General features: G+C 48.1%; 1 long non-coding RNA gene across 4 annotated transcripts; it reads left to right on the top strand.

Moving 5' to 3' along the window:
- The first annotated feature begins 62 nt into the window (after positions 1-62).
- LOC103562585 (uncharacterized) lies at positions 63-27,320 on the top strand. 4 transcript variants are annotated; one of them, XR_011533091.1, is made up of 7 exons: positions 638-925; positions 2,653-2,823; positions 4,016-4,156; positions 5,286-5,399; positions 11,161-11,229; positions 14,548-14,704; positions 25,763-27,320. It is a non-coding gene; the product is annotated as an uncharacterized lncRNA (long non-coding RNA). The 4 variants fall into 4 exon arrangements; XR_011533092.1 differs by having other exon boundaries at positions 14,591-14,704; XR_011533090.1 differs by lacking the exons at positions 11,161-11,229; positions 14,548-14,704; positions 25,763-27,320 and adding exons at positions 63-570; positions 5,697-7,001 and having other exon boundaries at positions 822-925.
- The last annotated feature ends 19 nt before the right edge of the window (positions 27,321-27,339 follow it).

The following is a 27,339-nucleotide window of genomic DNA, read 5'->3' on the forward strand; positions in this document are numbered from 1 at the left end:
GCGCGGGGGCTCCGGGCTGCGCCTGGCCGCGCTCGGGGCGGGAGAGGCGGCACCCCGCGCCCAGGCCCTGGGCGAGCTGCCGAGGCGGAGGCGAAGGCGGGGAAAGTCTCCTCCAGGCCGCCTGGAGCCGGCAGCGCGTGCCCTGCCCGGGTCCCCGCCCTTCCCGGTGGCGCCGCGCGGCTGCCCGGGGCGCGGGGGTGCCCGAGCTCTCCTCTCCAGTCACGCCGGCCCGCGGGAAGCGGCAGCGAGAGGCGCTGGCCGGGAGCGCCCGCTCGGGCAGCAGGGCCGCGGGCGGAGGCGAAATAAATAATGCACGAAAAAGGAAAACAGACGTGAGCCTCGCCAGAGCCTCGCCCGCCTCCCGCCCGGGCTGCGCTCCCGCCCGCGCTCCCCGCCGCCGCCGCCGCCGCCAGCGCCGCTGCAGTGATTGCTCGTCTCCATCTAGCGAGGCTATTGTGTATTGGGCGCTTAATAATTTATTCACCCGCGAGGAAGAGGACTCCAGGCTCCGGGGGGGTCTTGCTCCTTGCTTGCCCTCCCCCCAAGTTTCTCCGAGGCGGCGGGAAGAGGGTAAAGACTGACTTGCGGAGGTCCCTTTTTGCGCTTGGTGCTTGCGGACTCGCCCCTCCCCCGCCCCATTCGGAGAGGGCGTAGGCTCCCGGCTCCGAGGTGCAGGCCGCACCTCCCGGGCAGGGCCCAGGGCCAGGTTCTCTCTTCCGTGCTCCCAGGACGGGGACCTCTCCAACCGCGCGGCTGCGTCTTGGAAGGAGTTGCCGACGGCCCTCGGGAGGACCTCTCTACCACTCTTTTTTCTCTACCAGCTCAGACTCCTGTTTGAGGCAAGATTATCAACAAGTCGGTCGCGAAGTAGCCCGTTACGTTTCTTTCAAACAAGCTGCCCCTGGCCCCACAGGCCGCACCACAGGTAGGCGCAGCCGCTCTGCTCGTCGGGTGGAAGCGCTTGGCAGCGCTTTGACTGATGGGGTGGCCTTCCAGAAGGCCCCCCGAGGCATGGACAATCCTATTTTTAGGTTGGGCAGGGGTTCTAGCGGCTCAGGACAGAGAGGAGAGTCAGGCACTAAGGTCCATTCACTAAAGACACGTTTACTTAGTTCCTTTCCCCAGTCTCTGTGGGCGCCCTTCAGTCACCCCATATAAACACACGCACTAAGTATAAACTGCTTGCTCTGCAAACCGGCTTTCAGACCAATTTGCTAGCAACCTCCTTCACGCAGAGTGCTGACCCAAGGCTCTTCTCCATACAAACTTTGTAGAGCCACATCTGAAGCAGTGAGATGCTGGGGGACAAACGTGAATGAAGCCTTGTCCCCTCCTAGAGCTTGGGATCTGATCTGGGAGACAGATAATAAAATCAGCTGTTCCACTGTCCGCTGACGTCCCACGGTCAGCTGTGGCGTGAGAAGGGGCCCGCACTGGAAGTGGAGGACAGAGCGAAGGCTGGAGGCAGGAGCAGTAAAGTCTTCCAGGATAAGAGGACATGCTGGGAGTCGGGGCGTGTATTTCAGGTGTTGGGAATCCCTTGGGGAAAGATGTGGAGATACTGGTTCGTTTGTTCATTCGTTCAGTTATTCATTCATTCCATACATAGTGTCTGTGAGCACCTACGAAGAGCCAGACAGAGGGTTCGATGCTGTGTATCCAACACTGGACAAATCAGATCTTGTTGCAGCCTTTAAGGGGCCCATCATGGAGGAGGAGGCATGGGAAGAAAATATTGGTGTGGGTGGGGGGCTTCCTAGATGACTTTCTCTCACCAACAGTTTGAAGCAGGAGAATGAGGCACAAAATTGAGCCCTATTGGTCATCTGAGGTCAAGTAACACTGGGTATTTTCATGTCTTTCCACTTAAGCCAGTTGGGGTATTTCGTTCAGTACACAACTTCAGTCCTTAGATATGACCTGTGGTTTATACATGGAGCTCTTTGCCACTTAAAAATGTTTTTTATATCACATTTTAATTCAGTTCTCACAGCTCTGCGGGGTAAATGTAATTGCCCCATTTGACAGGTACAGAGACGTGACCTACCCAGGATCACACAGCTGCTCACCTGGATTCGGAAGTACTGACCCCCAACTAGAGGTTCTGTACTGTGGGAGAACCTGGGCAGGTTTTGCGTGCTAGAAAGCCTGCAGTATCCGTTCTGATCTTTAATATTCCTGTACTGGACTCAATCTAGGCACCTCTTGAGCGTCACCTGCCCCCACATCCTCTTGGTCCTCCTAACACCACGGAACAGCACAGCCTCCCTTAGGTTGAAGCTAGGCTCTGTCACCAGCTCCCTCGTGCCATGGCAGGACCTAGGCAGGCTCTGACTCCTCTCACCCCTTCCAGACTCAGATGGCAACTCACACCACGGTACCTGAGATCTGCCTACACGGGCCGGATAACTACTCAGAAATGCAGGGAGTTAAACCTTGGGGCAAATTTTGACCAATGAAAGGCAAGAGATGGGAGGGACACAGCATATGGATTGCGTGATTCATTTGCGCTGTCAGGAGATGTCCAGTAGGCATGCGTGAGCAACGGGCAGTGTTTCTTCTGAAGATGTGGCCCGCTCAACACACAACTCTGTATTTACTTCCTTCCTTCTTGGCTTCACTTCTCTTTTCCTCTTATTTTTATGGCCCTAGGATTGTATCCCTCAATAAAGTATTAGCAAGCAAGCATTGCTTCATGCTCTGTCTCCTAAGGACCCGGGGAAGTTGGTACTACAAGTGTCCCTAGAAAGCAAATCTTTTGGATGGGACGTTGGAGCTGAATTTCCCATCTATGTGGAAGCAAGAAAGGCCCCGTTACTGACGGTAAGCAGGGTCTTACCTGGCGTATAGCGACTTTACAGTTTCTAAAGCTTCACTGGCAGCTAATTGGAATGAGATGCAGGTAGAAAGCAAGGCTTTGGGAAGTCAAGTGGCTGCTGCACTATGTCAATGTGGGGAAATGATAATCATAAAGATGGTGGGGTTAGGTGGCTTCTTCTCACAGTACTGGAGGTTTTGCAAAAAGAAGACAATAGGCTCAGAGAAGCCATTTGCCAACTTAAGGCATGCTTTATGAACACTTTAAGGACATTCATCTCTTGACATCCACAAGACTGACTGTGCTGAAAATTAGGCTCAGGATCTGATTGTAAGGGTGGCAGAGCCAAAAAGAAGACTAACCGTGCAGCCACACAGGTGTCCTATGTCCAAGTCAGCGCTCTGATAGGGAAAGACTTGGACCTTGTGATCTGCAATAGAGGTAAGAGGCATTTGGGTGGACAAACCTGAAAATCTTGGACCTAAAAACCTTCCTAAATCCTCTGGCTGGTAGAAGCACCCTTTTTCCCTTTGTCAGAATGGAGCAGCTCCCCTTGCCCTGAAGACCAAGCAGTGACCCCATTGCAGCAGGTGCCTTGCAAGATGGTGCTTGTTCCCTTGACAATAGCCTACAGTGAACAAGATGCCAGAACTTCTCTGGGACAATATTGAGAAAAGGAACAGAAGGCTCAGTGAGGTGCGAATATCAGAATCGTAAGACCTGAGAACCCACCACCTGACTATGTTTCCTGGGATCGCCCAGACAACATTCCCTTCATGGAGCCGAAAGGAAAAGCCCTGGTTAGGGAGGTGTGGGGAATACCAGCATCTTTGAGAAGTTCAGCGATGGTGATCCTCTAAATGCTGGGTTCAGTGCTGGGAAATGGTGGGGAAATTGACTCCCTGCTATCAATGGGAGTCAATGTAATGGCAAAGGCCAGGTGGCCTACTAACTCCTGAGAGAGAATGGAGCATAATCACCATTTGGATGCAAGGTTAGAGTGGCAGTCAGATTGCCTTGAGCCATAGATATCTATATCAGTGGCTAATAGATCGTGATGTCACTAGGGATAAGATCAATGGAGAGTTGACAAGGGTATTGCTCAATTTGTATAAATTTTTTTTTTTAAAGTCAAGAATCTAAGAGCAGAATGATGACATCAGCTACTGCAATGGAAAATTTTCTATTTGTTCACAGGCCAGAGCCCATTGATTGAAGAGGAGGCTGGGTTCCTTTGAAGAAGGATCATGCAATGCCACTGTCATGAGCAGCAGCAATCCCACATGTGATAGAAGTGGTGCATTTAGGATCAGGCTCGAGCAGGTCCAGAAGGAACAGGTAAATGACCTAAACAGATGGCCCAGATTCTCATCGCACCCACCTCTGTTGAAGTTCTTCCTCAGTGTATTCCTATAGGCTCAAAGGGGAGTTCACTATGACAGTGTGATGGAGGACGAAAGGACCAGGGCCTCATTTACATCCAGGTCAACACAATAGATCAGTGCTAGTTGGGAATAGACTACTGTTGCATTAGATCCCCATTCAAGGGTGGAAGGAGAGGTGGCCTGAGTTGCAGACATCTGTGACTCCTGTGCAGAGATAAGCAGCTTGGCTACTTGTTTATGGAAAGATCAAGACTGAAAATTCAAGGGCATGGAGGGCAAGTAAATAGTAAATGGATAAACTCATGGGAGTGGACACAAAGGGTAAGGGTCTTTCTGCCTCATCCTAATGCTCACCAGAGAGCATTCATTGCCAAGGAGGCCCTCAGCAATGGGACCTGATGACTCATCTTATGGAAGTCAACCAGCCTCTGTCTCTGGCCATCTTAGTGCTTTTCTGAATGATGGCATGGTCTGCTGAAGGCTCAGCTATGACATCAGCTTGGAGACAACAACCTATGGGGTTGGGGCGTTGTTCTGTATGTAGCGTGAGTTGATAGATGTGTCTCCAACAGTTAGATACACAAATCTGGGAGCCAAGGAGTGGAAGTAGGATTAGCCCCTCTGAGCCCAACTGCCAGTGAGATTCCTGCAGACTCTGTGCTTCTCGTTCCTGCAAACTTAGACTCTGAAGGGTTAGAGGTCCTGGCTCCTTGAAGGTGAAGCTTCCACCAGTGAAGACAATAAGAGTTATACTCAACTGGAAGCTGTAACGACTACCTGGGTACCTGGGGCTCCTTGTGCCAGTGGACCAGCAGTCCGAAGAGAATTTGCCATACTGGTAGGGTGATCATCCTTGATTACTGTGAGGATCTAGGCTGGCTATTACACAGTGGGCACAGGGAAGAGCGTGTCTGGTGCTAAGCACTGAATTATGTTCCCGTGAAATTCATATGTTGAATTCGTAATCCCTAATGTGACTGTATTTGGAGATATAGTCTTTAGGAGGAAAGATTAATTGAAGTCATAAGGGTGAGGCCCTAATCCGATAGAGATCAGAGCTCTTTTTCTTGCTCTCTTTGTAGGCTCAGAGGAAGGGCCATGTGAGGACAAGGCAGCTGTCTGCAAGCCAAGAAGAGAGCTCTCACCAGAAACCAGCTCTGCTGGACTTTTAACTGGGACCTCCAGCCTCCAGAACCGTGAGAGAATGAATTTCTGTTGTTTAAGCCCCCAGCCTGTGGTATTTTGTTATGGCAGCCCGAGCTGGTGCTCTGGGATTCACCGGGGCTTCCCTGCTCAGAGATAACCATGAATGGGCGATTGCAACATCCACAGACCCTCCAGGGAAGAACCCCAGACCAGCTGAAGAGCTGACCATTGGAATCCAGAATGGGAAGTGTGGGTGGGGGAAAGATGATGGTATCAATTATGGCCCTAGGACCAACTGCAGCCGTGGGACTATGGCTTGGTTTGCTAACACTTTTATGTCTTTTTAGGAAGTTACAATTGACCACTTCAAAAATTGGACTTTGAAATTGGTGACATTTTGGTCTCAAGCTAGATCCATACATCATAGGATGTGAGCAGCTCTGAATAATGCAAGGGGTGGACTGTATTGGACCTCACTGGACCTCCAGCCTCCCCAAGGGTAGAGCTGAGCTTCACTGTGGCCTCCATCATGCCCACCTTGGGAGGGGCCCCAGCAGCAAGAGAGGCCAAGTCCAGCCTGACGATGCTCATGGTGATTTTGGCTCCCACCTCAATCCTATACTCAGATGAAGCCTGCACACCATGGGGAGTGGGATCTGACTCCCCCAGCAGCTGTCTGTAGGAGCCAGTCTGAAAGCGTGGGGGAGTTAACTCCCTGTGTTAAGAACTTTGATCAATGAGAGACAAGGGTCTGGAAAGATCTGGTAGACTGTCCCCCTTCCCTGTCCATGGTTCCCTGTGGCCTGTTCGAATCTGTCTTGTGTGACTGAACGATTAGCTGTGTTCTGTGGCAAAACTGTGGCCAGCTCAGTGAACGCGCCACATTTGACTGACTTCCCTTCCTTCCGTGCCTCTCTGCCTATTTTCCCTCACTCTTTCAGACCTGGGATTGCACCCCCAAAAATGCACCCCCACTTTGCTTCAGGCCCTCTTTTCTGGGCAACCCAGGCTTAGACAAGTTCTTAGAGGTTTCATGGGCTCTAGATGTTGTGACCAGATGCATAAAGCGACACAATGGCAACCAGGATATTTTATATCTGAAACATCTGTACAACTGTAGCGAATTGGAAGAAGTGGTTCTGTAAGCATCCAGATGATTTTCCTGAGGCCTCCGCTTTCCTGTGAATACAGGCAGGTTCTAGGGGGGAGGATCTCATGCTGGTCAAGAAGACAAGCTCTTGAATCAGCCTGCTTGACTCTCACTAGCTGTATAATCTTTGGAGGCTGTCATAACCTTTAAAGCCAGACTCCTTTCTCTTGTCTATCAGGAATTATAATAGTATTTAGATATAATTAGATCAAAGAGTTCTTGGAAGGATTAACTGAGATAATTCATATAAACACTTAGCCTGGCACATAATAATTACTCGAAAAAGGCCATCTCTGATCATTTTGAAGGAAAGAGGGGCAAAAAATGCTGCCCTTTTGCAAGAGTGCTAATTGGCATCAGAAATTCTTTCTGAGTAAAACACAAGAAAAACAAAGGAAACACTTTATGACCAGGAAAGGAGCATTCATTATTGAACCATGAAATTATGCAGGCTAATTATGTTTCAAAATGCTGCAAATAAACGTACCGTTATTGAAAAAGACATGGGTATTGTCCAAATTGCTCATTACCTCAGCTTGAATTAAATGTGTAATTGTTAATGTCACATTTTACACGTCAGCTCTGACTGTCCAGACAGGACGTTTTCCTGATTGACCAGAGCTGGGGAGGGGAACCCAAGTGTCTTCCAGGCTTTATCCAAGACCTCACTTGTCCTTCTGAGGTTGGTCCCACACTCTGGCCGGTAACCTCAGAGTTGAGCAGGATTCATTATGAGGATTGTATTGGTAGATTTTATCTTGCCCCAAACTCTGAATTACCTCTTTCCCCAAGATCATTTTGGTCCTTGCATCCCTTTCAGCCAGATGTTTGGACATGGAGGAGAGTCAGGAAGAAGCCCAGATTTTAAACTTTAGTTTAAAACTATCTCTATCTTCCTTCCCTTGTCATCCTTTCTTAAATCCTAAGAAAGGACCAAAACTTGGGAACAAATTTTTGGGACTGGGCATGTTGGTAGCAGAGCTGGGCCCAGTGTCATTTTCCTACATCAAAGTAGAGTCCAAAAAGATTTGATCCAAGAGAACGTTTGATTGGAACCGCTTGGCGGGCCACCCCTGGGCCAGCCCTGGACTTGGCTGGGCCGGTCAAGTCCAAATGCCAGCCCAGCTGGGAGAGCCGGCTCCATCTCTTCTCTTCCACGTGTTGGGCCAAGCAGGAGCCAACAGAATGAAGATGGAGCCTGCTCTCCAAGATCTCACATTCTAATGGAGGGAGGAGAAGCATGCATGACTCCTTAACTGCAAATAGGGCCATTTCTCTTCCCTGCTTCAAGCTCCCCAGAAGACTCTCTAACAGCACCCAAGCACCCCCAACCCCGCTGCCTCCCCATTCCCTGGCCCCTTTGTACTTTGTGCTTCTGCAGTTCCCAGCATCCACCCTGCTGTCCACGCCTCTTTGCCTTGCTCACGCTGTTTCCCTGGTGGAAAATCCCCCCTCCTCTTGTCAGCTTGACCAATTCCTACACAGTCGTCCCTGCCTCCCTTCCCTCCGTCTTATGCGCCCCTCCATCGCGGCACCCATCCTACTGGACTCTGATTATCAGGACACACAGACTGAGTGGAAAGAACTCTGATTTCGGTGTCGCTTGAATCTGGGTCAAGTCTGGGAAGTTCTCTGAGCCTCAGTTTCCCTGACCCTAAAAAAGGATGCTGTTGTTCACTTTGCTGGGCTGAGTTGAGAATACTAGAAATAATGCATGGAAAGCTTTGAGCCCAGTGCCTTCACGGAGCAGGCCCCCAAGAAGTCCCATCCGTTTTATCTAACTGCAAGTTTGTCTTCTCTCCTCACTGTGTAAGCCTTGGGGAAAAGGGCTCTGTTTTATTCATCGTTGAGTTCAGGCACTTGGCAGCACCCTACATCTACTAGGAGCTCTGTAAATATTTGAGAGTGACTGCACAAACCCCATGCCGCTGGACCTATGGGGAAGGGACCCCCTCCCCTCTTGAACTTACCTTCTCAGCACAGTCACGTGCCGTACAACGATGTTTCAGTCAACAGCTGACCGCGTACACAACAGTGGTCCCATAAGATCAGTCCCCATACAGCCTAGGTGTGTAGCAGGCTGTCGCATATAGGTTTTCGTAAGTGCACCCTATGATGTTCGCACAATGATGAAATCACCTGACGATGTGTTTCTCAGAGTGTCTCCCATTGTTAAGTGACACGTGACTATATCTTCTGTTATGCTTCCTCCGTCCTCCTTGCTATTGCTCAAACCCTCAGGCCCAAGGCTGCCTTAAGGCCTCGGCCTGGCTGTTCCTTCTACCTGGGACACCCTTCCCTTGATATCAGCAGGGCCCACTCCCTCACCCCTTTCAAGTTTTTGCTCACGTCCTTTTTTAACAAGACCCCTTGTGACCGGCCTATTTAAAACGTTAGCCCTTGCCCACTGGCTCGCCCCTTCTCCCTACTTTGTTTTATTTTCCTCCCTAGTACCTATGCTTTCTACTACATGCTTCTTTGGTTAGTCTGTGTCTGCTCTCACTAGACTCTAAGATCCATGAGACCAGGGGGTTTGGGCTCCTCTGTTTATGGTCCGGGGCAGGCACTTGCTGCATCCTGCGCCTCATCCCCTCCGCCCACCTCTTGTTTCAGCACAGCCGTGATGGACAGCTCCCCTAACCCTGGGCTCCCCCCCTCCTCCCCCATCCCAACCAGGGGGCAGCATCTCTCTGCTTTTCTGCCTGACAGTCCAGGAAGCCCACCTAGCAGACAAAAACTAGAAGCGCAGGAGGTTGAGGTCTCCAGAACGATCTGAACAATAGAGTGGGGTTGTGGACACATGACCCAGCCTCCCTTTCTTTGAGGACAGTTCCCCGGCTCATTCTGTGCAGTTCTTTGGGGTCCCCAGTGGACAGAGGCCCGATTGCCCACAGCCTTAACTGGTCCTGCCTCCTCCTTCTGGGCTTACTTCCCAAATACATCACCTGCGTCAGTCCTCGTCTCACGCTCTGCTTTTGGGAGAACCCAAACTAAGAGACCGCCACAGAGCCACGATTGACCTACGCTGGCCCGGGACATATATGTTGAATGAAAGAATAGAAAGAGAGACAATTTACGAAGTTTTACATTTTGCATTTCGCCTTATGATGAAATGTTTGGGTGACTTTTTATCATAGGGAGACCTTGCAAAACTGCTTCTTGTTTACACTAGGATTTTCGGGGAATGGCTTCTGCCTGGAAACCTGTCTGTCTTGGAGCTTTGTAGATTTTTCAGGGAATGAGGATTTTGCCATTTACTTTTGTCAGAAATGTCAGAAGCATCCGGGAGCTTGAAGATCTCCTGCTAACACCCGCGTTGACCAGCCCGGCCGGCACTCAGTTATTCGTTCTAACTTTTCAAAGAGCACGCCTATCTCAGAGAATGATGTAGAAGGAGCAACTTGGTCTGATAGTCCCTGAAAAGTGGTTGAGATAAGCCATGCTCATTTAGGCACTCAGCAAACACGTGTAGAATGCAGATTATGTCCCAGCCTTGGGCAGTGTGATCAGAATTGCCTGAGACGGGGTCCCTGCCTCCCTCCAGGAGCTCCCAGGCTGGTGGGGAGAGACAGAGAGGTGAAGAGATGATTATAAAGACGGTGTGTGAAGGGCTGTGACAGAGGTGAGCGCGGGCTAGAAGGAAGAACCTCGTATTCTCAGCGTCTCGGCACAATCGTACTTTCTGCTGTGGATTGACCAAACTGCCGTCTTCTGCCATGTTTGCTGTTTACGCCTCCCTGCCTTTGCACATGCGGTTTCCTCTGCCTGGAGTGCTTTCCCTCTGTCTTCCTGGCAAAGTCCTAGTCATCCTTCAAATCTCAGCTCACATCGCTTCCAGGAAACATCACCTCCCCTGCCCCCACACCCCCCCAAGCTCATCCCGTCCTTCTCTGTGCTGTCTGTGGTCTGCGTTATAGGGACTTGTATGGCTGCCCTTTGTACCCTCTTGTGCGAGTAATTGGGGGGACTCACGATTTGGGGAAAAGCATACTGACTCTGGTATCACACAGGGCTGGGTTTGAACCTCAGTACCGCTACTTCCTGGCTACGTGCTCTCAGGCATGGCTGGAGGTGAGAGTGGGAGAGCACGAGAGACAAGCTAGGCCTTGCAAGCCATGCTGAGACATTTGGAATCCATTCTGGGGGCAGTGGGGCAGCCCCGAATGGTATTAAGCAAGAGAGTAACATTGTACATTTGTGATTTACAAAGTCACACTGGCAGCACTAGGAGGAGGGGTGTGGGTGAGCGTGTGGGCAGATGGCAGGCAGGCAGGCCGAGTGCTGGCCGAAAGCCTGGACTTAGAGTCACACAGCTGAGATTTGAATAACAGATTTTACCTAGCTGTTTGATCTCAGGCAATCATTTAGACTCCCTGAGCCTCAGTTTCCTTACCTGTAAAATGGAACAATAATATTACTTTCTTTGCCTGGGAAGATCACCAGAGAAGATAAATGGGAATGGGTTTTGTCAACTCTAAAATACCACACAAATGCTAGACAGTTCAGTCATCACAAGGGGCTTAAACATGAAAGAAATTTATTTCTGGTAAAAGAAAGTCTGGGGCTAGTATGGTGCTCCACAGAACAGAGGCCAGGCTTTTTTTTAGCTTGTTGATTTGCCATTCTCAACATGTAGGTTTCTTTTCATCTCTTGGTCCCAGATGGCTGCTCAAATGCCGGCCATCAGATCCACATTCCAGCCAGGAGGGAAGAGGAAGAGAAAAAGAAGGGTATGTTCCTCCCTTTGAGAGCACTTTCTGGAAGTATCAAATGACACTTCTGCTTACATCCTACTGACCTAGGCCTAATCATATGACCCCACATAGCTGCAAGGGAGGCTGTGAAACAAACGCATTTCTTAGTGAAGGCAGTCATATGCCGAGCTTAAAATCAGAGTCTCCATTACTAATGAATAAGAAATATTGATACTGGGGACAACTAGACAGCTAGCAATTTCTGTCTCATCTTTCAATGATTTGCATTGTGGAGTTTCATATGTTGGAGCTTTTAAAAGTGGAGTGTGTGTAACCCATACAAGACAAGAAACAGCAACCCCAGAGGCAGGGTTGCAAGAAGGATGCTTCATTATGTTACACAAGAGCCTCAAATGTACCCTTTTTCCCCAAATAATGGGGGCCCTTTTCTGAGTCATACTCCAAGCAGAAAGAGACACTTACCTCCTTAAGGGAAGCTTGAAAAGCCCCTCCTGTTGACATAATCGTGACGAGCAGGACAGAGAACAGCCTCACGGAGTTCAGGTCACAGAGGCAGCAGCTGGCGGGGTGGACCTTTGGGAGGAAAGCAAAGCCTTCGTATCAGCCAACCAGTGAAGACACTGAGCCTTGAGAGAGAGGGAGAGAGGGCCCCAAACTAGAAGCAGCCAGCCCATGCCGATGGCCTGGGACCAGACAACCTGCAACACGCAGGAACATCTCCTTGGAAGACCAGCTCCTTTCTCTGAGCCTCTTGGTACTTCCTTTGCGGGAGCAGGAGACTGAGACCAGACACCCCAGACCTCCTCTGGCATCCGTGTCCATACCTAGCAGAGCATAGGGAAAACTTTAAAAGAGCCCCAGAGTAAAGAATTCTTTCCGGGTTCTTTTATCTTTAGATCCTTAGACTGCATAGATCCTTACTAGGCTATTAGAATGAAGATGCTGGTACCCAGAGTAGGTAAACCAGGTAATAAGGATGACTAACATTTCTTGGCTGTGTACTAAGCACCAGGCTCTGTTCTAAATATATTACAGTGTTAACTCCTTCAATCCTCACAGCGACCTTATAAGGGAGCTACTCTTCTTGTCACCTTTTCATAGAAAGGAAATAGGCAAAGAGCAGTGAGGCTGCATCAGTGGTTCCTGTGTGTGGCCCCTTGCTGCATCCACCCCCTTTGCCGTCTGACGTGGTCCTGCCTTCCCACTCTGACTCGGGACCCCCGTGCCCAGCTTTGGACCCACGGGATGTCTCAAGTGTGACGCAAGTGGAAGCTTGGAGGGTGCCATGTCACTGGGTTTGCTTGCTTTTGTTTCCCCGCCCGTGGCCAAGGGAAGAACAGGCTAGCCTGCCAGGAGGTGAAAGACACATGGAACAGAGGCGAGTTGCTTGAGTCACCCCAGCTGAGGCCACTCTGGATCAGCCAACAGCTGGCTGAACCTCAAGCCTGTGGGCGAGCCCAGCCAAGATCAGCAAGGCAGCTTAGCTGGTCTGCAACTGACAGAGGAACGTGCATGAGCAAGCCCACCTGGAGCAGCAGAGCCCACCCCAGATCAAGGGGGTCCTGCAGAGTCAGGAGCTAAGTAGTTATTTCTCGTTGTACACCCCTGAAGTCTATCAGTATTATCGTGACGGTAGATCGCTGATGCAAGCGGTTACTCAGCTTCCCAGCTGATGGTTGGTGCAGCCCGGAGTTGAACCCAGGCTCTTTGACTGCAGAGCCCACACTCTTAGAAACTATTCTACTCCAGGAGTTGGCAGACTATGGCCTGTGAGCCAAATTCTGTCTGCCGCCTGTTTTTGTACAGCCCATGAGCTAAGAATGGGTATTACACTATTTTTAATCAGTGCTATGACAGGGAACACTAGGAACCCCAATTAAACAAAAGCTATCCCATAAAAAGGAATTCGACTCTTCTCATCAGTAGAGCTCTATTACAAAATACACATCCTGATTGTATTTTGAATTCCACCCATAATAATCGGTGGAAATTTATTCTCCTTTGCTCCTTAAGTATCTATATAGTATCCTTGATTTGGCCTCGGCATGCAAACCCTGAAATGCTCACTCTCTGGCTCTTTGCAGAACAAGCTGGCTGACTGCTGTTCCATATGATGGTTTGATTGAAATGTTTCGCTTTGAATTTGGTTCTCAGGCCAAGAAATGGAAAGAATCAGAGCCTGAAAGGCCCTGAGAGACTTTCTAATCCAGCCTCAGAAGCAGAATTAGACTGCAGTTCTCTGGGCTCCTATCCTAACCAGGAACCTTCTTCTTTCTCTCCAGAGCGCCCAGTAAATAATAGTTGGATTTGTTTCGAGGCTTCCAAGTCTCCAACTGGAATGTTCTGGGTACCCACAGGCCTCCTCCTCTCATCCTCCCTTCTGAGATCTCACACTCACTCATGCGAGCACGGATGATTCACTCATTCCTACCCCAGCTCTGCCCCGAGCTATCTAACACGAATTTGTGCTGTACGCCGCTGTGATAATTAAAAAATTTGAGCGTTAAAGACAGTTTTTACTGGAGACGATGGAGAAATTCTCTCCTGAAGAGTTTCACAATCTGGCCTCATTAGAAAGGAGAAATGGAATGGGAGAATTAAAGAGAAAACTCATTTCTTCCCTGAGTGTGTTAATGAGCCGAGCCACAGGAGGCCATGTGTAAGTTGGGCTACAAGCGGCTGTAAATTAAATTTATTACGCGTCAAGGGATTCTAATAAACATTACTTAAAAATAGCAACAGACAGTCATTTGTATTATGTCACATGACCTGGTTATGGTGACACTTTTGTGCCTCTGCTATTAATCAGAGTTACTTTGAGAGGCAGTTGGTAAATTCGTTTAGAGCAACTGGCACCTTCCACTTAATTAAGATTGTTCTGGAAAAGAGCAGGGTGAGTCAAAGATAGTCATAGCGTGTATCATTGCACCCTGGAGGTCCTCGCTGCTCGTTGCGTGATGCTTATTACGCTTTCCAGGACGGATAAACCTAAAGAAAATGTCACTTTCCTTAATAAAATCCCAAACCCAGGAATGTTAGTGCTGGAGGGCAATTTCTTAAGGGAGAGGGGCTCTGGAGCCTTGCGGGGAGGGTCCCCGTTGCTTGAGAGGGGAACCTTGTTATTTATCGCTGCCACTCCTGCTCCGGCCTCATGGGGGCACTGCTTGCCCTTTACCCCCGTGGGCCCGGGATGGACAAGGACCTTTCTCTCATACTCTGCAACCCGGAAGGGAATGTTCTGACAATGCCCAGAATTATCTTTGGAAAATTCCGAATGTGAACTTGTCACTCCCTCGTTTACACTCTCAGAGTTTGTTGCTGTCTCTGTTCTAGCCCCTGCCTACTCTTCCGGCTCTGTCCACACCTCTCTCCACAGGCACCACTGACCCTAGAAGCAAGCACATTCCTGGGGTTGAGACTCTGGGATCTGGAATCAGATGGACCTGTGTTTGAATTATTGCTCTGCTGTTTATTAGCTGAGTAACCACAGGTAATTACCTCCATTTTATCATCTAAAAAATGGGGATAATTTTGTCTACTGCATCCTGTTGTTATGAGGATTACATGAAATCATCCATGTGGGGGCTGGACGCTTGGCAGAACTCTCTGGAAATGTTAAAAAAAAAAAAAAAAAAAAACAGCAAAGAACCTTAGCCGTGGTTCCTTGATAATGTCGTTGCCTTTTATTCCCTCAGGCACTCCCCTTGGCCCAAACCAGCTTCACCCTTGCTTGGTCTCATTAACAACTTTTCATCCTTGGTGCCCCTCAGCTCAGGCATCAATTATCTGAGAAGACTTCCCAGGTCTGATTTAGAGACCCGTGTTCTGGGCTCCGGTCACGTCCTGGACTCGGAGTCCTTGCCCTCGTCAATGTGTTGGTGCCTCTGTCTAGCGCTGCTGTGCGGGAGGCTGAGGTCCTTCAGGGCTGAGATCATGTCTGGTTTACCTTGGCATCCCAGTGTCCGGTGCAGATCAAGGGCTCGAAAAGTGTCTGCTGAATAAAAGAGAACATTGTGAATTTAGACAGTGGGGCCCACAAGGAATGTGCGGTGACTGTCTTAGTTTGGGTCACCCTGAAAGTAGAATCTCAGGCAAGGAGTTGTTTGAAGGGAGTTTATTGTGAACAGGAGAGAACAGGCAGGGAGAGACAGGCAAGGAGAAAAAGGGCAATAATGAGCACTGTATAGCATGGCTGTTGGCAACTGGGGCTCATACCCACTGGGGACCCTCCAGGTACTGCGTCGAATGAGACTTAGAATTGTTTCTGGGAAGGGAATGGGGACTGGGGCTCGTGTCCACAGACTCGCATCCCTTCTTGCTAGGGATTGTTAACCCCTCTGCACTTCTGAGTTGCCCTGTGTGGGGGCCAAGTGAGCACCAGGCAGGGAAGCAAAATGCGGCTGACTCTGTGGGTGGGATTCTAGCTTGCCCAGGAACTGCGGCTGGCTTCAGACCCCACTCTTATTTCACGTGATGGGCACTACTGTGGCGCCCACAGTTGAAGAGAGCATGGCTGGACATCTTGAAACCCCCAAATCTAGAACCTAGGAAGGGATGTGACTTCTTTTCTTCGGCTCCCGATTCCATTACCACCTTAAGGACCTGCTTCCATCTTGGGAATGACATCTATGGAAGCCAGCCTCCAAGACGGTCCCAAGGATTAATGCCTCCTGGTGTTCATTTACTTGTGTAATCTCCCACACTGAATCAGGGCTGACCTGTGTCATTCATAGAATATGGTGGAAGCGACAGTGTGTGACTTCTAAGACTAGTTCATAATAGGTGTTGCAGCTTCCATCTTGGCCTCTTGGGTATCTCATTCTGGAGGAAGCCAGCTGCCATGCCATGAGACCACACAAGCAGCTTCATGGAGAGGCCCATGTGGAGAGAAACCACAGCCCGTGGCCAACAGCCAGTGCCAACTTCCCAGCCATGTGAGTGATGCACCTCAGAAGTGGATCCTCCAGCCCCAGTCAAGCTTTCAGATGACTGCAGCCCCAATCGACGTCTGTCTGCACCTTCATGAGGGACTCCAGGCAAGAACTGCCCAACTGAGCCCTTCCCCAGTTCCGGACCCACAGAATCCATGAGCACAGCAAAGGGCTGTTTTATGTCACTCTACTTTGATTTGCAACCACAGTAACTGGAATGCCATCCTCTCTATGGGGGAACTTATGCTTCTGTCTAAAGGGCATAGGTGTTCTCTTGTAGCTTTAACAAGATAACCACGTCTCAGTGTGGACTTTCTCAACCTCAGCAAGAATCACAGTCATGATGTTTTCATGCAATCCTGCTTTTTATAAAGGCTGAGAGGACAGTGGGAGGAAAAGAACTGAGAGGCTTCCCGGGATGGTGGCCATCACCAAGCCAATCAAAGTAGGTAATTAATCAGTCATTAGGTGGGCTTGATCACTGTGGGTGGTCAAATGGAGAGTTCATATTCTAATCCAGGTGGACTTGGCCCTGAGGGAGGCTGGGAGCATAGGCATGGACTTGGTCAAAGGGAGGAGGCCAAGGCTGCACTGGCTAGCTGGGCCAGCCCCAGTGGCAGATCCCACAACCCACATCCAGTATCCAGGTGTTAGAATGAACTTGGACCTGGTTTGGGCCAATATCAATGCCCAGAAGAATTCAGCTTGGTGGCTGGACCTGGCAAATTGGCAGCCTCAGTTCTGGAAGGCAAGTTGGTTGATGTCCTAAGTGTTCTGTCCATGATGGATACAGTGTCTAGTTATCTGAGTGGAGGCTCTCAGGGCCTCCACCAAGTGGACTGGTTTTCCAGAACCAGGCCCTAGTCCCCCAAACTCGTGTAGGGGTCTAGTCATAGGAAATGATATTTACCATCTAAGGTGTTCCAGACGGCGCCTGACACATTGTAAGCCTTTAATAAGAGTTAGCGACGATGGAGGAAGAAGGCCCAGTGTACACCAGGTGCCAGGACATATGCCATGGGCACACAATTCCTGGGTTGGGGAACTAGAGTAGTCGTAGCCCCCACCTGCTGGTGGGTCTGCCTTGGTCAGGACTGGCTGAGGATCTCGGGGTGCAGCCCCATCTTCTGAGAAAGTGGGAAGGGAGAGCTGGGAGCTGGGACTCCCTCTAGCTGCCCTGCTGGGAGGCGGGGCACACCTGATCAGAGCAGAAGGAACAAGGAGCCAAGGAGCCTGGAATTCACATCCCAGGAACGGCTGCCCCAGGATGAAAGAGGCCATGGAGGTGGAGGATGGACAGAGAGTAAGGCCTGGACCAAAATGAAGGTTTCCCAGGGGGACACAGCAAGAGGAGGGAGCTGGTTTAGACGACCAGTGAAGGTCAATTGACAAGTCTGGTCTTAAACCCCTGCTCTTTTCAGAAGACTAGGATCAACGTTTTATGTTGGAGAATTCCAAGAACGATTGCAGAGGCCTCCCTAACCCTCCTCTAGCCCTGCAGAGGGCAGATCTTAAGCCTACGTCTCCCGAGGTGCCTACATGACTATCTCCAAGGCAGAGGTCCTGGGGCTGGGGCAGGGGTGGAGGAGAGCTGCTCCCCATGTGCGCACCTGCCTCTGCTGATGGGGTGTAGGCGGGTGGGGTGCCGTCTGGAGGTCTAGGCATGTCATCAACGGGCATGTCAGCGACAGTATCCCATAGGTCCAGCCTAGGTGAAGGAGGTGATGCCTAGGGTTTCTGGGACAGGAGGAACCGTATCCCAGGCTCTGTGAGTGCATAGCCGTATGATAGTTGTTCAGTCCTTAGTTTAACAGATGTTTCTTGGCCTGCCATGTGCCTGGCATTGTGATAAGCAATAGGGACACTAAAAGTAACAGCATTATGGAGCCCTTACTATGCACCAGAGATGGTGCCAGCATTTTACGTTACTAACTCATTGAAACATAGGGAGCCAAGTAAGATGTGAGTTGCTCGCAGTCTAGATGGAGGGTAAGGGCAGAAAATGAGGAAGGACAGTGCAGTGTGCAAAGCTTCATGGTGGGGTGAAGGGTACGGTTGCTGTGGGGCCAGGAGGACCCTGACCCAGCTTGGGGGTGCTGCAGGCCAGGTGACCAGGAGTGAACCAGGCAGAGAAAGAGGCAGAGGGTGGACATAGGCCTGGGGACAGGGGAGAGCAGGCCCATTGGGGAGCTGCACATGGCCAAACCTCTCCAGGCCTCAGTTCTCCGTCTGTGAAATGGAAGTAATAGTTCCCCCACAGGATCCTTGTGAAGTCAGAGGGAGATAACGCATGCCAATTGCCCGGTGTGTGCTCTGGGGCCAGCTGGCCCTCAACAAGTGACGTCTGTCGTCACAGTTGTGTGGACCAGCCCTCACTCCCTTCACATGTCCCAGGTCTCCCCACTCACTTTACCTGTCCACACACATTTATTCCATCAAAGATAGTCACATCCCTCTTAAAAACACCACTCCCAGAGCTTTATGAGCCATGAGCACCTTGATGTGACTGGTGGGGTCAGACATGTGCACGTGTCCTCAGAGTCAGGTATTGGTGAGCACCATAAACAGTCACCCTGGGCAAAGAGTCCGCAAGACTGAGATTTCCTTACCGTTCATATGAGCTTGGGCAAACTCGTCATCTCCCTGAGGCTCCATTTCTCCTCCATTAGGTGAGAATAATGACTCCTCTCTCTAGGCATTGATAAGGATTAAATGGGATACCATGCACAAGGCCTGGAACATAGTAATCCCTCATCTCATTAGCTTTAGACTTCATCATCCTGCTTATCATCATCCTCACCATTGCTGATAGCTGCCTCAAAGTTCATTGGAAGGAAGAGTGAGCCAGGAGTCAGGTATCCAAGTTAGAGCGGAGGAGGAGGATTGGGAACAATTTCAGACACGAGAGTGCCGTGTGGGGAGAAATGCCTAACGCATGCACCAGGTATTTATGGTCTCGTGGCAGAAGCAATGAGTAATAATGAAACATCGATGCTGTGAAAATGAAATGTCAGCAGCATATTAGACGCAAAGAGCAACTGTGGCTTCCACGAGGCTCAATACAAGCAATGCTTAATGCAGCGTGAGCTTCAATTATGGTTTTACAGAGCTGAAGGCACAGGGAACGCCAGGCTTGCTGGCTCGTGGGGAGTCCCTGAGCCACTGTAACTCTCTGCCACGTTACAGACAGTAGTAAACTGCACTGCCTGTGCAACTGCTCCTGGCTTCTTAGAGAGGGGCCGCTTCAGCTGAGTACAACAAATATACGTTGGGGACCTACTGTGAGCCAGAGACACAGCGCTGAGCACAACCTGTCCCTACTCTGGAGGACTCATAGTCTAGCAGGAGAGACAGAGGTGAGCAGATAGTATAATAATGTGTGGTTGAGAGACAAGCCCGAGATGTCGAGGGGCACCAAGAAGGGGCTGCCAATTCCAGATGGAGCTATCAGAGCTTTTTGTGGGAGAGATGCCTTTGAGCATCTCAAAGGGCAATAACAGCCACCTTTCACTAAAGACATATATGCCGGGCTCTTCACATATATTATCTTGTTCAATTCTTTGACAATCCTGCAAAATAACTGCTATTATCTCTCTTATATATAAGGGAAAACCCTCTAAGAGATGTTCATCTGCCTAAGGTCACGCAGGTCAAAGTGGAGGAGATGGGATTTGTGTGTTCCATCATTAAGAAAAAAAAGAAAGAAGTTGGTAGGAACAGACCCAGAGATGACCCCCATGTTGGAATTAGCAGATAAGAATATGAAAGAAGCCATTATAAAGATTTTCAACCACTTAAAGAAAAGATGGTCTGATCGAGTAAACAGACAAGGAATCTCAGCAGAGAAATGGAAACAAAAGAACCATAGGAACGTTTTAGAACTGAAAAATACGATAGGAAATAAAGTGAAAAATTCACTGGATTGGAGAGTCCAAGTGAAAGAAGGCATCCACCAAAGGGCAAATATTGTATGATTCCACTTATATGAGGTACCTAGAATGGGCGAATTAATAGAGACAGACCTCCTTTCCCTGAGGATTCTGGAGTCTGCTGGGTCCCTGATAAAGCTGTCCACTTTCTGTGGCCGCCTCTCCCATGTCACCTGCGCAGTGAGGTGGTAGTACCAAGTGCCCGTTACAGAGTTGGACGCGCTGAGGGTGAAATCACAGGAGGGGTTTGGTGGCAAACGTTTCCATCCGGAGCCTGCTGTACTGGTGCAGCCTCTCCACCCTCACCTCCACCTGCAGTGCCTTTCCTGGGTCCTTTGGGGCTGTAAAAAAAAAAAAGGAAAGTAGAATAGAGGAACTGGGGGGGAGGGATAATGGCGAGTTTTTGTTTAATGGGTACAGTTTCTGTTTGGGGTGATGAGAAAGTTTTGGAAATATTGGCTATGATCACACAACATTGTGAATGTAATTACTGCCGCTCAATTGTATACTAAAAATGGTTAAAATGGAAAATTCTGTGTTCTATATATTTTATCCCAATTTTTAAAAATCAGTAATGTAATGTACCAAAAACCATTGAATTAGACAATTTAAATGGGTGAATTGTGTGATATGTGAATTACATCTCAATAGAGCTGTTTAAAAATGAGGGGAAAATAAAGATATTTTCAGATAAACAAAAACTGAGAAAACTTGTCACCACCAGACCTCTACTGCCAGAAATACCAAAGGACCTTCTTCAGGCTGAATGGGAATGAATCTAGAGGGAAATTCAGATTTGAAGGCAGAAACAATGAGCACCAGAAATGATAGAGATGTGGGTAAATATAACATATTAGCTTTTATTTTCTTCCCTTGATTTCTTTGAAAGACAAATCACAGTTTAAAGCACAAATAATAGCATTGTAATATCAGGTTTACCATGAATGTAGAAGTGAAATATATGACGATAATATCATGAAGGCTAGGAAGATAAATGTAATTGTACTCTTGTTTTTAAATTTGAGAAATGTGAAGAATGAAACATGAAGTGGTACAATATTGATTCTAAGTGGACTGTGATATGTTAAAGATGCATATTAGAATCCCAAGAAGAATCAGTAAAAATAGTGAAAAGAAGTATAGCTAAAAATACAATAGAGGAAATAAAATGGAATACTAAAAAAAAAAAAAAAATCAATTAATGCAAAAGAAAAGAATACAAGAGAAGTAGAAAAGCCAAAAAGCTGAGACAAATAGGAAAAAATAGCAAAATTGTAGGCTTAGACCCAAACATAATAATAATTATACTAAATATAAGCGGATTAAACGCTCCAATTAAAAAGCAGAGATTTTCAGACTGGATAAAATAACAAGACCCAACTATATACTGCCTACAAAAGACACCCTTTAACTATAAAAACATAGATAGGTTAAAAGTAAAAGAACAGGAAAAGATGTACCACATGTGTGCTAGTCGAAGGAAAGCTGCTATGTGACTATCTTAATATTAAACAAAGGAGACTTCAGAACAAAGCCTGTTATTAGGGAGAGAGGGACATTTCATGATGATAAAGGGGTCTATTCAACAGAAAGATACAACAATCACAAATGTGTTGGCACAAAGCTTCAAAATGCACGAAGCAAAAACTGGCAGAACGAAATGGAGAAGTGGACACATCCACAGTCAGAGTTGGTGATTTTAACGCTTGTTTCTCAGTAATTGATATTACAACTAGACACCAATTGGTGGCACTAAGGGACCTGGGGAATGCTCAGATGCTGCCCCTTGGGATGAACAGGGAATGAATAAACTATTATCATGATCCAGCTATGTGCCAGGCACTGTGCCAAGGTGAGCCCTTTTAATTCTCACCATGATCCTGCATTGTTTCATTTGCTCCCGCCTCATAGTTAATGGTGTTCCATGTCACACTTGAGGGAACTGAGCCTAAGAGAAACAAGGCAACTTGCCCCCCGTTGCACAGCCAGGAAATGGTAGAGACCAGACAGGAACTGAGAACTGTCCTTTGTCTCGTGTCCTTCCCACTCCCGTGACACCCTGGGGACCCTGGGCACACAGCACTCACTTCCCCTCAAAGCTCCAATAGTAGCCCCCAGGGGTCTTCGGGCAGGGATTTGTTATGAAGATTTTATAGGCAGAAGCCCAGAAACATTGACTAGCAACCACAGGACACAGGGTATTCAGATCGGCCACCACTGGCCATCTCCCCACCCTCAGGCTGAGCCCTAGGTCCCTCCCCAAAGGAGTCAGACTAGAAATCCTGCTGGTGAGGTCGATGGCCGTTTGTTTTCCATTTTAAAAGAGCTTCTCCTTCTCTTTATCTTTTGTATGCTTCAGTGATTTGTCCCAGTAACTATGATGTAAGAAACACTAAGAAACCCAGCTTCTGGAATCAAGGAAAGTTTCTGGGGGAAGATATTTATCTTTTCCCAACAGCCCCCGCCCTGATCCTCACTGCTCCCCAGTGCACACATATTTTTTTATTTCAATTTCCTCTATCTGAAATTTGGATTTTTTTTTTAAGAATGGTCTTATACAGACAACGAAAAAAAACCTATTGCTCCCATCACCAGAGACCAAAGAAAGTATAATAACATGCAGAATATGAAGCCAGAGAAATTCCTTTTTCACTCACTCTTATCCAGATATTTACCTCCACTCACATGCTCACACAACATGCTCAACGTCCACTCCTATGCACAATTACTTGCACACTTGTTCACATGCAGGCTTCCACACTCGTTGGCACACACACTCAAACACACATTCACACATACATGGAAATACAATCTGGGTTTATTTCAGCCTCAGGAAGACTATGGGTTGGCTTGACTTGTATTCACGTGTTTTTGATGATGCCTTCACCAGCAGGAAAATCATGAATTATTTATTGAATTACTCAATAATTAATAAAAGTCATCACAAAAAGCTCGGCTGAGATAGAACTCTGTAAATAATTCCTCACTGTCATCAGCGTGTGTGTGTGTGTATGTCTGTGTGTATGTAAGAAAGAGAGAGAAGAGGTGACAGGTTAAACGACGCGTCCTGTTTTAAGTTAGCTTTAAAATATGCTGCTTATGGCCCTGACTCAGTTCACTGGCTTTTTGGGTTTTTTTATGCCGTTGCAACTGTCAGGAAAATAAATAGCCACAAACTCCCTCTCTGTGAGATCACTCCCGGCTTCGCTCCTGCTGGGTTGTGTGGCCATCCTTGCACTGAGATTTACCTCGGTGTCTCTTTCAATACACCATAAAGGACAATCGACAATAGGAGAAAAGACAAATAGCTAATAAGCTGATGAAAACCTGTTTCACTCCAACATGAATCAAAGAAATGGAAAAGCTGTAAGCACAACAATGAAATACTCGTCTTTGCTATCAAATTAGGAGGGATTTCAGAAAATACCGTGACAGTGTTCTGGTGATGGTGCGGTGGAGTCGAGGACCCTCTCTGGTAGGTTCCTGGGGCAGCAAAAGCCTGAACAACCGTTTTGGGGAAGCAACCTGACAATAGGCTTCCAATATCTGTCACAAGTCTACAAAATGTTCCTATGCCTTAATCCACTTCGATCACTCAATTTGGAGAGAATAGTGCACAATATAGAAGTGTCTTGATAGGCAAAGATGTTCAGCACAGCGTTATTTACAAGAGCAGCATCCTGACCACATGGAGGTGTGTGATCCACAGGCCAGCCGCACGCTCCAGCCCCCTGGTGCCTCAACCCTGCCCCCAGATCCTCCCTCTCTCCTCTTGGCTCTCTAAGTTCACACTGTCACTCTTTTCCCTCTGTCCCAATGTTCTCCCTGCTTCCCTCTCTCATTGGTGGCCTTGCCGTAGCCAGGAATCAAGTGGATGTCCTCAAAGCAACCAGTGGGTGCAATCTGTGCCCACACTCTTTGCCTTCCCTCCTGTTATGACAAAGAAAAGGTCCCTGTCATGTGCTGGGGTCCCTTCCCCTCTCACCTCCAGGACTTTGTCATGATCTGCGCTCTTCCAAACTGGCAATGCCTCCCTTCTACTGCATCGTCCCCAGGAACACACGAATATATTCTGGTATCTTCAAGCTTTGAAACGTCCTCTCCTGACCCCACGTCCCCCTCCAGGGGCCACCCCATTGCACTGCTACTCTTCAGGGCAAACAAATTCTGAAAAGCTCAGCTGAGCTCTTTTTAAGTCTAGATTCACCATCTCTGATAATTTCCTTTAGTACCTCCTTTTTTCTCCCAACCCCAGCCAAGCTTGGGGCCCAGCGTTTTGCTGAGGGTCATCAAGTGACCACAGCTGGCTGCTTCCTCCCCTTCTCCAGGCCCTTCTTACCTTTCTGGTAGCCCATCAGTCTGCTCATGCTGCTCCTCCTCCTCCACGCAGCCCTTCCAGGGCATCTCAGTCCCATGTTCTTGTTTATCTCTGCACCCCTGGGCCTCCTCCCTGGTCTAGCTCCCTGCCTCCTGAGGGGACCTCACCGAGGCTCGTGGCCTTCAGCACCATCCATGTGCCAAGGGCATCCAAACGGACATCTCTACCCGCTGGATCCCAGAGCTCCAGGCTGAGATTTCCAGAATGGGTGTGAGCAGCATCTCATAGTCACCATGGCCACAGGAGGGCTTCTGATCACCATCCCCCTGAATCCAGTCGTGCCTGTGGTGCCACCACTGTCCACCCAGTTGCTTAAACAAAGGACCTAGAACTTACTCTCCATTCCCCTCTGCCCCCTGCCCCCACTCCCTCGTCCCGTCTCCTCCATCAGGAGGAGCCACTGACTTCACCTCCAAAATGCAGTGTTTCCCCAGTGTGATCGCTCTCCTCCGTCTCCACTGTCACCGCTCTGGTCCTCATCCCTCGCCTCACAGCCACTGCCTCAGCCGGGGCCCGCAGCTTCCACTCCTGCCCTCTGCAATCTAATCCTCCTCACGCGGCAGGCAGCGTGACCTTTGAACAGGGGAAGTCAAATCTGTCACCTCCCTCCAACCCCTTCCCAGCCCTTGGACCAGAATCCAGACCCCGCACCCAGCACAGAAGCCCCCATGATGTGCCCTGCCCACTCTTCCAATCACATTGCGCGGGACTGCTTCTCTCGCTTTTACAAGAAGGTGCCAAACTGGTTCCCACCTCAGGGCCTTTGCACGGGCCTCTCCCTTGTTCTGGAATGGTCCAAGTGGAAATGGAAGGAATGCCTCCTCATCACCTCTCAGCTTAGCTGTCCCCTCCCCTAGAGGTCTTCCCTGATCTGACCAGCCCATCTGCTCTAGTCGCCCAGTCACTGTTTATCACTTCACCCTGTTTTAATACTTTGCAGTACTAATGTTCATATTTATTCCTGTCTGATATTTTCCTTATTTATTTTTTTTACCCATCACACTCTGTATCTCTCTCTCTGTCTCTCTCTCTCCATCATCCACCTGTCATTTATTTTCTAATATAAACTCTGTAAACTGCCTGTCTGTTTTGTTCATTGCTGCACGTAGAGCAGCACTTGACTCACTGGCACACAGTAGATGCTCAATAAATCTTTGCTAAGTGTTGAGTGAGTGAATCAATTTTTTTTATGAGTGTCTTTTAGTTCTTTCAAAGTATTATTATTCTGTATTATTTTACGTATATTACATATAATTACATATGTATATATTTTACATATTTATATACTATATCTCTGTGTTATTCTACAGCTGAAAAAAGACAATTAAAAATTTATGCTGGAGCCAAAGGAATCCTGAGGAATAAGAACAAAGCTGGAGGTGTCACACTCCTTGATTTCAAAATATACTACAAAGCCATAGTAATCAAAACAGCCTGGTACTGGCACAAGAACAGACACACAGATCAATGGAACAGAATCGAGAGTCCAGAAATAAACCCACACATCTATGGACAGCTAATTTTTGACAAGGGAGCCAAGAACATATGATGGAGAAAGGAAAGTCTCTTCAATAAATGATGGTGGGAAAACTGGACAGCCACATGCAAAAGAATGAAAGTAGACCGTTATCTTACACCATATACAAAAATTAACTCAAAACGGATTAAAGACTTGAATGTAAGACCTGAAACCATTAAACTTCTAGAAGAAAACATAGGCAGTACCTTCTTCAACATCGGTTTTAGCAGCGTATTTTCAAATACCATGTCTGACAGGGCAAGGGAAACAATAGAAAAAATAAACAAATGGGACTACATCAAACTAAAAAGCTTCTGCACAGCAAAGGAAACCATGAACAAAACGAAAAGACAACCTAACAATTGGGAGAAGATATTTGCAAACCGCCTATCAGATAAGGGGCTAATATCCAAAATATATGAAGAACTCATACAGCTCAACAACAAAAAAACTAACAATCCCATTAAAAAATGGGCAAAAGATCTGAACAGACATTTTTCCAAGGAAGATATGCAGATGGCCAACAGGCACATGAAAAGATGCTCAACATCATTAACTATCAGGGAAACGCAAATCAAAACTGCAATGAGATGTCACCTCACTCCGGTCAGAATGGCTGTAATTAGCAAGACAGGAAACAACAAGTGTTGGAGAGGATGTGGAGAGAAGGGAATCCTCGTACATTGCTGGTGAGAGTGCAAACTGGTGCAGCCACTATGGAAAACGGTACGGAGATTCCTCAAAAAATTAAGAATAGAACTACCATATGATCCAGCTATTCCACTGCTGGGTATTTATCCAAAGAACTTGAAAACACAAGTGCATACAGATACACGCACCTTTATGATCACTGCAGCATTATTCACAATAGCCAAGACTGGGAACCAACCTAGGTGCCCATCAAGGGACGAGTGGGTAAAGAAGATGTAGTGTATATGCACAACAGAATACTACTCAGCCATGAAAAAGGATGAAATCTTACCATTTGCAACAACATGGATGGACCTTAAGGGTATTATGCTAAGTGAAATAAGCCAGAGAGAGAAAGTCAAATACCTTGTGATCCCACTCATAAATAGAAGATCAAAAAAACAGCAAACAAACACTTAGAGGCAGAGATTGGAATTGGTGGTTACCAGAGAGGAAGTGGGGAGGGAGAAAGGCAAAAGAGGTGATTAGGCACATGTGTGTGGGGATGGATTGTAATTAGTCTTTGGGTGGGGAACGTGATGTAATCTACACAGAAATTGAAATACAATGATGTACACCTGAAATTTATATAATGTTGGAAACCAATGTTACTGCAACAAAAATAATAAATAGACAAATAAATTTATGCTGGATAGAAATTTGAGCATATATTTTCTT

This window comes from Equus przewalskii, chromosome 25 (assembly GCF_037783145.1).
Source record: "Equus przewalskii isolate Varuska chromosome 25, EquPr2, whole genome shotgun sequence".
In the NCBI taxonomy this organism is placed as follows: domain Eukaryota; kingdom Metazoa; phylum Chordata; class Mammalia; order Perissodactyla; family Equidae; genus Equus; species Equus przewalskii.